The sequence below is a fragment of the Mixophyes fleayi genome, chromosome 7, assembly GCF_038048845.1.
Source record: "Mixophyes fleayi isolate aMixFle1 chromosome 7, aMixFle1.hap1, whole genome shotgun sequence".
Taxonomy (NCBI): Eukaryota; Metazoa; Chordata; class Amphibia; order Anura; family Limnodynastidae; genus Mixophyes; species Mixophyes fleayi.
Window position 1 is genome coordinate 75621327 of NC_134408.1, and position 11774 is coordinate 75633100.

The 11774-nt window shown below is 44.8% G+C and overlaps 1 long non-coding RNA gene and 1 other non-coding gene across 2 annotated transcripts in view; one reads left to right on the top strand and one right to left on the bottom strand.

The window, feature by feature from the left end:
• The window catches only part of LOC142097815 (uncharacterized), a 74118-nt gene that overhangs the window by 59743 nt on the left and 2601 nt on the right, over positions 1-11774 (bottom strand). The window contains exon 2 of the long non-coding RNA XR_012678250.1: positions 9680-9749. This is a non-coding gene — a long non-coding RNA (uncharacterized LOC142097815). The remainder of the gene's footprint in view (positions 1-9679; positions 9750-11774) is intronic.
• Positions 11202-11273, top strand: LOC142098737 (small nucleolar RNA SNORD50). The gene has a single exon (XR_012678411.1). It is a non-coding gene; the product is annotated as a small nucleolar RNA SNORD50 (small nucleolar RNA).

Sequence of the window (11774 nt, forward strand, 5' to 3'; positions counted from 1 at the left end):
GGGATGGGTTTAGCTGCTAGGAGACTGCAGGTCGCAGCCGTTGGTTCGGTCCCTAGATGTGAGAGGGTCCTAGGAGATGCTGGAGTGGAGAGAGATAATCGGTACAGCTGAGACTCTGCAGAGAGGAGATCCAGAAGGGGTGGTCAGAAAACAAGCCGGGTCCGATACACGATTCAGATGGCCTACTTCACACAGGGATGGAGCAAGAGAATAATCAGAAGGGTAGCCGGGTTTGGTACACAGCTCAGATGACTGAATAGCAGAAGGAAGACCCGAGAAGAGTTATCAGCAGGCAAGTCTGGTCTGGTACACAGGATAGAATCAGCAGACTGTAGAATTACATGGACAAGCAGAACTCACTGGAGTCAGTAGGTAAGTAACCTGTTGCTCTGATACAGGTTTAGCATCAGAGCCTCTGTTATACAGGAAGGGATTTCAAACTCCCCGCCACAGGATCATTTGATCATCCCCGCAGAGGAGTCCTGTGACCGGCCCCGCGGCGAACCCGGAAATGCAGTGCGGCTGTCAGAACGGGACACAGGAGTGCGGAGAAGGTAAGAATCCTCACATGCTGCTTTTGCTCCCCTTCATTTGTCTTCCCTGTATCACACTGTGCCCTCCATCATGCTGCTTTTTCTCCCCTTCACTTACCTTTCTATTGTCTCCTTTCTTCTAATTTTTCTCTTTTGTTTTTTTCTACTCTATCTGTGGTTGTTCTCTGTGCGCTCCTCACTGAAAATGCTGGATGTGATGACGTCACACCCAATATTCAGTGCGAACAGAGCAGGGAGGAGAGGGGTGGACACTCCCACGATCAGACAAGTATTTTGTTTTCTAGGCTCGTGGAAAAGTGGAGGGGGGGCAGGCAGGGGGAGCACCTCTCAGGCTTAGTGTCCCTCTGGCTTGCTTACAGGGTTCCGACGGTCCTGGCTATGGGGCCCCTATTCTCTTGGTGCTCACAGGCAACTGCCCAGCATGCCCATGTGGTAGAACGGCCCCGCCCTTTAGTCTTGTAGTCTTCATCAGTATTATAGTAAGCTCATAGAGTATGCATGCAGCCGCAATGGTACACACCGTTTCCAGGAGCTTCATTAATATGGATGATTTTGAGGGTCCAAAGCAATAAAAAAATTGTGAGGTGCTCAACTTGGAAATTAATGCTGCAATTTACCAGCCAAGTGGCGGATATCTACTGGTAGATTGTAGGCAGACTAAATACAATTGCAATTTCATTGTAATATAATGTTAAATCAGTTATCCAACTACATTTAATCCTTTAAAAATAAAGTTTTAAGAATAAAAAGTTGGTGCTTGAATAAGAAGTGAATAAAAAGCCAACTCCAGTCTCGTAAAACATATATGCTTCACAAAATCTAACATTATTTTTTATTAGAGATGAGCGGGCTCGGATTGCGCTAATCCGAGCCCACCCGAACAGTGCGGATCCGACGGGGATCCGAGCACTGTTCGGGTATTTCCGGCGCCCAAAAAAATGAAAGTGAGGCTCTGACGTCCAAGTCTCGCGTCGGATCTCGCGAAACTCGGATTTCATAAATTCCCCGCTCGCGGCCGCCCTCTTCAGTCGGGCTCAGATCAAGGAAAAGGGAGGGTGTATTGAAGGGGCAGAAGGAACTGTTTATTTTATTTTACCATATTGGTTGTCATCAGTAATTATAAGAATATTCTTATGTGCATAGTTCAGCCTTGTATTGGCAGGCTGAACCCATGAGGACATAACTGTGCCATGTCTTCCCAGAAAGTGTCTGAACCTCTCATCCTAGTGAATGACTTTTCACCTAGCTCAGAGGTGTTCATACTGACAGTGTCGGACTGGGGAATGAAGGGCCCACCAGGGGAATGCAACTGTAGGGGCCCATAAAAAGGTGTGTGTGTGACACAGTGCACTGCTGAGGGGGCGTGGCCAGACACCTGAAAAATCACATATTATACTTTTATGCATTATAATTTGCCCAGGTATCACCATGTTGCATCTTGCCACTTCTGAGTTCTCTATCCTCTGAGAGTGTGTATGTTATCCAATTCTAAGAATCTATTTGTGTGGCCAGTAAATACAGTATTGAGCTCTTGCTAAAGTACATGTAACACCCCCTTCTGTATTATGCATTGTGAGGGTGTATATATATATTGAACAATGCAGATGCTTCTCATCTCGGTACTTGATTTTCAGTGCCTCCACCTGAATCGCTGCTTTCTCTTCTGGGGGGTGTTCAAAAGATACACCAACTGTGACAACTGTGTGCTGTAAAAGCCATCCAGGCACATTTATTGAAATGGAAACCCTAAATGCAGCTTTGTAATTTTATAGAAAATATACTTTGGTATAATTTGAAATAATAGTGCAAACAATACAATACAGTAATAAGACAGTGTGGATGAAAGTGCAGCACCACTTCTTACTATGAACACCAAGTTAACACAATAACTCGCAATAAATCAATAACCTTAACAACATACAATATGAACATTAACTGTCACAGCCTTATACAAAAATATATCAGATACCTTACTTGCTCCTGATACTGGGAATATCTTGCAGGGTGAATGTATATATTTTTCCTTATAGCTCTACAATGTACTGCCAAACACACACACATCAGCAGTATTCAAACATGCCACACAAATGGAGCAGTGCACTGCAAGTTGGGGCCCTTCTGTATGGATGCAGCATGGCATGGAAACATCATGTGTCCAGTTTGCAGCTTTTAAAAAGGTCTTTAAATCACTTGCAGTCAGGTACAGCAGTCACAGTATGCAAACCCTCCTGTAGCAACAACTGTAAAATCATTTCCTATTTGTATTCTGGGACTTGTAGTTCCACAAATGCTGATTAGACAAACACTTGGTGCACATTTACCTGCCCACCCATCTCTCCCTAACTCTTCAGCCCTTGTGGCCAGATATAGTCCAAACCCCACTTGAATAATAACAGATAGGTAAAAATTACCAGTTACTTATCTGCACCAGTGTGTGTCACAGGTCTGAACATGATTATCTCCAAAATGGCTGACTTGTAAAATGTTCTTCTTCAGAGGTGCATGCAAACCTCCTCCTACAGCTTCAAACTGTGACTTCCAGCAGGTTTTGTTCAGGACTGCACTGAGCTCTGATATCTCTGCAGACTGTCTGCTCTCTCTCCTCAGACCACCAATCCAGTGCCCTTCTGCCTAGAGTCACCTATCTGGACTGGTCACACAGCTCAGTCTCTCTCAGGATGCTCCTCTCTCTCCGCCCCCTAGTTTCTCAGTCTTCTTAGGCTCAGCCCCCTCTCCACAATAGCATTGTGGGAAATGTAGTTTTTCTTCCTGGACTGATAAATAGCTATAGCCATCTTTTTTTTTTACTGATGCAATTGTGATTATTAGCCCCTGGGTGCTCAAGTCCAACTGCAGCATCCCCAGGGGTTACACACTCCCCCTGTGGGGCAAGTCCACAATGAACAAATGATGAGGCTTGTCCCACATCCTGCAAATTTAAAGGGGTTAAGACATCCTGTCTATACACACTTTCACAACCATATACAACAGGCCATGGCATAACAGATATGGGAGTCAGATATGGCCACTGATATACCCAGCAAGGATGAATCAGCTTAGGAATCTCAGTCATATGACCTAGACTATCATAAGTCAACATCATTGGGGCTCTAGGGGTCCTTTTGGGCCGACCCTGAACTGGTGGGTTCTCTCCCTCTCCCCCCAACACCCTTTTGGGGCGTTCAGTGTATCCTCCATCTGGATCAACGACGTCCCCATCCATGTCAACTCTCTGGTTAGATCCTCCTTCCACTGAACACTGAGAATCCAACCGTCCAGCTACTCTTGGGTTGACACCTTCATCTGAAATGGCAGCCATCGTTCTCCTTTCTTCTACTTGTGGAGGTCTTACAGCGGCCCCCTCGGTAGACCTTGTGAGCCTTCTGATATCTTGTCTCCAATCTATTTCTCCCAATTTCCCTGGAGCATCATACCCCCAATCATCTCCTTCCTCATCTTCTTCTGTGATCGGTTCTCTGAATCGTCGTGATCTTCTGGGTGTGGACACTTTTGGCTCATCTGTTTCAGGCTCCTCCCAGAACCAAACACCATCTCTGATGGGAAGCAAATGTTGTCGATGGTATGTCTTTATAGGGCCTGTCAGCCCCTCGGGCCTAATTCGATAGGCTGGGATGTCTGGCAATTTCGCAACCACAACATGAGGATCCTTTCGCCAACGATTGGCTAACTTGTGTTTCCCCGGGAGGCCCAAGTGTCTAAGTAAAATCCTATCACCTGGCTCCAGAATATGCTCCTTGACCTGTAGATCGTAACGACCCTTGTTTCGTTGTCCAGCTTTTGATGCAGCTGCTTCCGCTAGTCTGTAGGCCTCCTTTAGTTCTTGTTTCAGCTGCTCCACATATTTCAAATTGGGCTTTTCTTGGGGATCAGCAGTGTCCACTCCAAAACAGATATCGATTGGTAATCTAGCCTCCCTTCCGAACATTAAGAGATATGGGGAGTACCCCGTGGACTCGTTTTTCGTGCAATTGTAGGCGTGGACCAAATGGCTGATGTGCCTACTCCAATGTCCCTTTTTTTTAGTGTCCAAAGTGCCCATCATGCTGAGAAGGACCTGATTAAATCTCTCCGGCTGCGGATCTCCTTGGGGATGGAAAGGAGTAGTCCTGGACTTCTTTATCCCGCAGACCTCGCACAGTTCTTTTATTAGCTTGCTCTCAAAATCCCGACCCTGATCTGAATGAATGCGGGCAGGCAGTCCATAGTGGACAAAGAACTTTTCCCATAGGATTTTTGCCACGGTCACAGCTCTCTGGTCTTTTGTCTGGTAGGCTTGAGCATAACGGGTGTAATGATCTGTCACCACTAGAATGTTACACTTGTTGCTTTCATCCGGTTCCACTGATAGAAAGTCAATACAGACTAACTCTAAAGGCCCATTGCTGGATATATTCTTTAAGGGGGCAGCCTTCTCTGGGAGGGATTTCCAAAGTACGCATGTCCCACAAGATTTACAATAACTTTCAATGTCTTTCTCCATTTTCGGCCAGTAGAATCTATCTGAAATTAAACTCATGGTCTTCTCTATTCCCAGGTGGCCGTGTTTATCATGCATGGGACGGTGCTTCTTTGGCAATACTAGCTGTTTCCTCTCTCTGCCATCTTTGCGGCTGGTTTCTCTATACAGTAGCCCCTGCTTCACCATCAATGACTCTCTTTGTCTGTTTAGCAAAATAGCTTCCTCCGTTTTCAAACTACCCTGGTGGATTGTTTGTCTGTGTTTAACAGACCATCTAACTGCTGCTATAGAGGAGTCATTCTGCTGATCTTCTTTGACTTGGCTCGAACTCAACTTCTGAAGGTCACTAAGCTCTATTTGACTCAGCAATATTGTCTTGGTAGCGCATCTGTCGTTGCCCCTAGAGCTGTTAAGCATTCTTTGACTGGCGGCACGACCACACGTCCCTCGTGACACATCCCCTTCACCTCTGGAGCTGGCAACTCTATCCATTCTTCTTCCTGAGATTCCACAAACCTTCCCGGTAATCTTGACAAAGCATCGGCATCTACATTTCTTTTCCCAGGCCTGTACTTTATTGTGAAATTGTAAATGGCCAGCGCCGCCAACCATCTGTGCCCAGTTGCATCTAGCTTTGTTGTGGTCTGCACATATGTAAGGGGATTGTTGTCTGTATGGACTTCGAACGGTACTCCATACAAGTAGTCGTGAAGTTTGTCAACAACTGCCCACTTAAGGGCCAGGAACTCCAATTTATGCACCGGGTAGTTCCGTTCACTGGGTGAGAGACCTCGACTGATGTAATAGACTGGTCTTAACCTTCCTTCTTGCACTTGGTATAGCACTCCCCCAAGTCCCTCAAAGGAAGCATCTACATGCAGAATGTATGGCAACTCTGGATCGGCATATGTCAGAACAGGCGCTTGAATCAGGCAGGTTTTCAATCCCTCAAAAGCTTGTTCACAAGCCTCATTCCACCTTTCCTCGAACGCATCATTTACCCGGAACAATGGTTTCTCTTTCCGATGGGAACCTCTTGGAGCAGGGTAACCTCGAGTTAGATCTGTAAGAGGCTTGACAAGTTTACTGTAGTTTGGGACAAACCTTCTGTAATAGCCACAGAACCCCAAAAACGACCTTAATTCCTTCAGTATTGTTGGTCGAGGCCATTCTTTCACCGCTTCTTTCTTCGCTGAATCTGTAGAAATTCCTTCCCGATCCACAACATATCCCACATACTTGACCTGGGTTTTTCAGAAACTATACTTGTCAAGGGACAACTTCAACCCTTTCTTTATTAAGCGATCCAATACCTTGAGGAGTCTTTCGTTGTGCTCATTCAGTGTTCGGCCAAATACTATCAAATCGTCCAAGTATACCAGCACTTCCCTAAAATTCATGTCACCCACAACATCGTCCATGCATCTTTGGAAAGTGGCTGGAGTCCCTGATAATCCTTGTGGCAATCTTTTGAACTGAAAGAATCCAACCTGGCAGATGAAGGCGGTTTTCTCAGCATCCTTCTGACTCATCAATATCTGATAGTACCCGCTGCGTAGATCTAGCACAGAAAACCACTTGCTTCCCTGAAGACAATCAAGGGCTTCGTCTATCTTAGGGACAGTGTACTGATCAGGAATAGTGCACTTGTTTAATGTCCGGTAGTCCACGCACATCCGTATTTTTCCCGTCTTCTTTCTAGCCACCACAATAGGAGAAGCATAGGGGCTCTCAGATTTCTCAATCACATCATTCTCTAGCATCTCCCTTAAATGCTCCCGAATATCATCCAGATCAGCAGGGGCTAGGCGTCTTGACCGTTCTCGGAAAGGCCTGTCGTCCGTTAGCCTTATGTGGTGCTCCACCCCTGTCGCTAGGCCTAAATCCCAGTCCCCAAAAAAGAAAAGGCAGCCTCTCTTTGTAGCATTTGCATAACTAGCCAGTGTCGGTCTTCTTGACTAGCATCACTACCATTAAAGCATTGATCAAAACTTCCTAGTTGTAAAGTGGTTTCTTTCGGAGAAATATTTCCCTCTTTCTTCTTATAAGCAGCCAGACACATAGGATGAATCTTAAGTGTTTTACTATAACTTGTTCCTCCCACCTCTTGGCACCAGTTGGCCAGTATCTCGAACAAGTGGGAGTTAGTTCCAATAATCACTGGGACATCTCGAGGTTCTCCTTCGGCCTCAGGACAGACAAGTGCAACCACCTTCACCTCTTCTTCTATTCCAGCTACTTCCCGTGGGAACTTCAAAGGTACAGTGATGTACCCAAAGTAGGGATAATTCTTGTCGCTCAGACCCCAGATGGTCAGTCCACACAATGGCTTGATGGGCAAGTCAGATAGATTCTCTCGGTACCACTTCTCGAACACAATGGACACCTGTAAACCACTATCTAGAAAGGCTATACAAGGTTTTCCATTTAGGCATGCAGGCATGTGAGGAGTGGGTCCCAGCAATCCTTTGGGCAAATGACTATATCCCAGGTGAGAGTTCCCCACAGTGTTAGTGTCAGCTTTCTTTAGAGGGCCAGTGTGAGGGTTAATGGTCCTCCCTTTCAGTTTTCTGAAAGCTTCCCATCCCTGTGGGGTGGTGTGGGTGACCACCTTTCTTCTCTTCCTCTGAGGACATTGTCTAGCGAAATGCCCAACTTCTCCACAAGTGAAACAATCGCTCTGCTTCTGAGTCGTGTTAGCTTTGAGAACTTGTCGGGGGCGGATGTTCGGGTGCAGTTGCTCGGTAGATGGGTTTTTCAGCATCTGTGCTTGAATCTGCTTCTGCATCTCCAACAACTGAGCAATCTGTTCGCCTTGTTTCTCCACAATCTTCCTTAACTCAGTGCTGGGAAGGTCAGCCTCAAGCTTTGACTGTACGACCTTGACTTTCTTGGTCACCCTCTCTTGGGACTTAACTATAGCTTCCTCTTGTTTAACATCCTGTATCAATTGAAGAAAAGTAAGTGTTTGTCCCAGATGAGCATTTCTTTTCTTCATTGCTACTGGGTCAAAGGACAGAGCTCCCCGTAACAACTGCTGCATACGCCTGTCGTCTACTTCTGCTAGGGGTATTCCTTTCTTTGACACAATAAGGTGGATCAGCTTGTCCAGCCGATAGATATAACTGGACAATGTCTCCCCTGACTCCTGATAGGTGTGGTGTAGCTGATAGAGAAGATCTATAGCATCCTCTTCCATTCCATATTCCTGATCTAGAGTCGCTAAGTAGTGTCGCGCAGTGGCTTGGGGGTCATTTCTCCGTACGGCTTGGATTAGTTCTCCAGCGGGACCTCGCAGGCTTTCAACAATCCGCTGTCTCTTATAGGATTCGGAGCAATGCCATTCCTCCAGGTATTGGGAAGCCATCTCTTTCCATGCCTCGTAAGTTTCTTCCCCAGTAGGGACTGGTTTTATTCCTGAATAAAGTCGGAGCCTTCTGTAGTCCCCTTCATGCTGTGACTTTTCTAACTGCTCTACCAGTTTCTGTACAGCAGTGAGGAACAGTTCGCTTTGAGCCTCATCAGTTTTCCTAGTACTGGAGGGTGACTGAGTATTCTCTCCCCTGGCCTGAGGGAATACTTGTCTGTTTTTGTTTTTGCGGCCCAGAAACGACAGAGGGAAGAAAATCTCTATCCAATTCTGCTTGCGTCTCGCATAAGATCAGACTGGTCTTATCCACATCTCTATCTTTCCATCCAAGGATTTTAGGATGCTCTACCCCATAAATCTTATGGAGCATATGCAGGACTTCCTCATCTGTCACTCCCTGAGAGTCACCATAGATCCCTAAACATCGAGTTGGGGCCACAGTCTGCTGTTCACACCACAGAAACACTTCTTCTCTTAGATTATCCATGACGTCTGTGCTGATGGGTTTCACTGAGAGTGTCTTCAGGATCTCAGCAGTGCCTCCACTGTAACACCCCCTTCTGTATTATGCATTGTGAGGGTGTATATATATATTGAACAATGCAGATGCTTCTCACCTCGGTACTTGATTTTCAGTGCCTCCACCCGAATCGCTGCTTTCTCTTCTGGGGGGTGTTCAAAAGATACACCTGGGGGAGATTCGGGAAACCCCCTGCCCAGTATTAATACTCTGTGACAACTGTGTGCTGCAAAAGCCATCCAGGCACATTTATTGAAATGGAAACCCTAAATGCAGCTTTGTAATTTTATAAAAAAATATACTTTGGTATAATTTGAAATAATAGTGCAAACAATACAATACAGTAATAAGACAGTGTGGATGAAAGTGCAGCACCACTTCTTACTATGAACACCAAGTTAACACAATAACTCGCAATAAATCAATAACCTTAACAGCATACAATATGAACATTAACTGTCACAGCCTTATACAAAAATATATCAGATACCTTACTTGCTCCTGATACTGGGAATATCTTGCAGGGTGAATGTATATATTTTTCCTTATAGCTCTACAATGTACTGCCAAACACACACACATCAGCAGTATTCAAACATGCCACACAAATGGAGCAGTGCACTGCAAGTTGGGGCCCTTCTGTATGGATGCAGCATGGCATGGAAACATCATGTGTCAGCGTTGTCTCCTAGTGGCAGCGCTTAGCCTTCTACAGGAGCTAGACCACCCTCTATCCCTATGCTGTGCTCTCCTACCTGTTCTTGCATCTGCTGCTGGTTTCTTCAAGTCAGCTGCTGCTTGGCCAGATCCAGGAGTGTTGGGGTCCTGTTTGGAAAAGAGATAGCTATTATTCACCTCCTAGAAAGTGGAGCAATAATAATCAACATTTATTTATATAGTGCCAGCAAATTCCGTAGCACTTTACAATTGGGAACAAACACAGTAATAAAACAATACAGCGTAATACAGACAGAGGTAAGAAGGCTCTGCCCGCTATGACTATACACTAGACCAGGCCCTCCAGATGTTGTGAAACTACAAGTCCCAGCATTCCCGTCCAGCTATCAACAGGTTTTCTACTGGCAAAGCATGCTGGGGCTTGTAGTTTCACAACACCTGGAGGGCCGCAGGTTGGACAGGCCTGCACTAGACCAACCTAACCCCAATCTGCTCAACATTAAATTAATAGCACTCACGTTAAATAATTAAGCGCCTTTCACCCCAAAATTAAATAGTATTTACATTTATGAATGTAAACACCTCCTTCCTACAAACCAGTCCCAACATTAAAATCATTCACTTTTAATATGTGCATATACTGCCCCCCCAACATTAAATTAATAGGATTCCCATTTAATACGTAGACCTCCCACACACATACCAGCCCTGAAATTATTAGCATAAATAAAAAGACCTATTTCTCCCAAACAGTCCCATATTTTTTACAGACTGGGCACAATAAAAATATCAACCCCCCTATTTTTTTTTATAGCTTGGGTGCCAGAACAGTCTCGTATATATATATATATATATATATATATATATATACAAGTTAACCCGTGCATGATACTCATGCATTCTAGTCAAATCAAGCTACTTAAGGTGTTAAAAAGGTTCTTGTCATGCATTTGGGGCTAGGCCAGGCCTCCTCAGGGAAAGAGCGTTACTTCCCGATGCAAGCGCCCGTTTTTAACGTGGTTTTGTCCACATGTCACCACCTCATCATTTTTCTCCATCACCTCATCCTTCATCTTCAACGCCACATCCTTCATCAAGCTACTTAAGGTGTTAAAAACTCCCCACTGTCACCCCCGGCAACCACCAACCACTCCCAACTGTCACTTCTCCTTCAAGAAATATATAGGTCAGTGTATAACTCTGCCCTGCAGGTGGCACTGCAGCTTGTTGGTTTTTTTTTTCCACACACGCCACTAGGCATTTATATAGTAGATTATAAGTGAGTGGATGGAGCTGGTGGGTGTATTGTGAGTGGATGGAGCTGGTGGGTGTTCGCGTGTGCTGCACATTACAGTGCAACCTCTTGACAACTTATTTGTGGCTTTGGCCCTTTTTGAGCCAGACAATCTCAGTTTTAGCGTATACTGCATTCATGAGGTAAATGGGGTCCTAGGAGACTTGCACTGGGCTGTAATCTAGGATTTGAAGCTTCTATAAACAGATACTCTGTAGCTTGATTTTCAGTATGATGCAGAAAAAAACACCTTTTCAAATCTTTTATATTGATGAACATAAAGTTGGTCAAACTTATATTTACCTGAACTGTGATGAATCTATCCCGAACCTGACTTGTGTGATGACACACTTTATTATGGATCTGACTGCTGAGTACATTTACGTGGTGATAAAAGCTAGGTATTTCAGTGAATAGTTGGGAGTATTTTGTATGGAGAAAACTATTTGGTTAGCTTCTCGGCATGAAGTGTAGTGACATTGTTTATCCATAAAGTATATATTCCATATTTTACTGGCCATGCCCCTGTGTGCATATTTGTACAGATTATTTGCGTTACCTAGGAGACTGCAAGCAAGGCACTGATCCTTTTTATAAATCCAATGGTACTGCTGTTTAAGTCCACTGATCCTGCCACGTGTTTGTGCCTCCTACTTGTGTCGCTTAGCTTAGTCATCCAGCTACCTCGGTGCAACCTTTTGGACTAAAAACAATATTGTGAGGTGTGAGGTGTTCAGAATAGACTGGAAATTAGTGGAAATGAATGTTATTGAGGTTAATAACAGTGTAGGAGTGAAAAAAAACCAAAATAATGGATTTTATCACTTTTTATGCTTTTTTAAAAAAAAATCAGAACCCAAAACCCGAAATCAGAACCA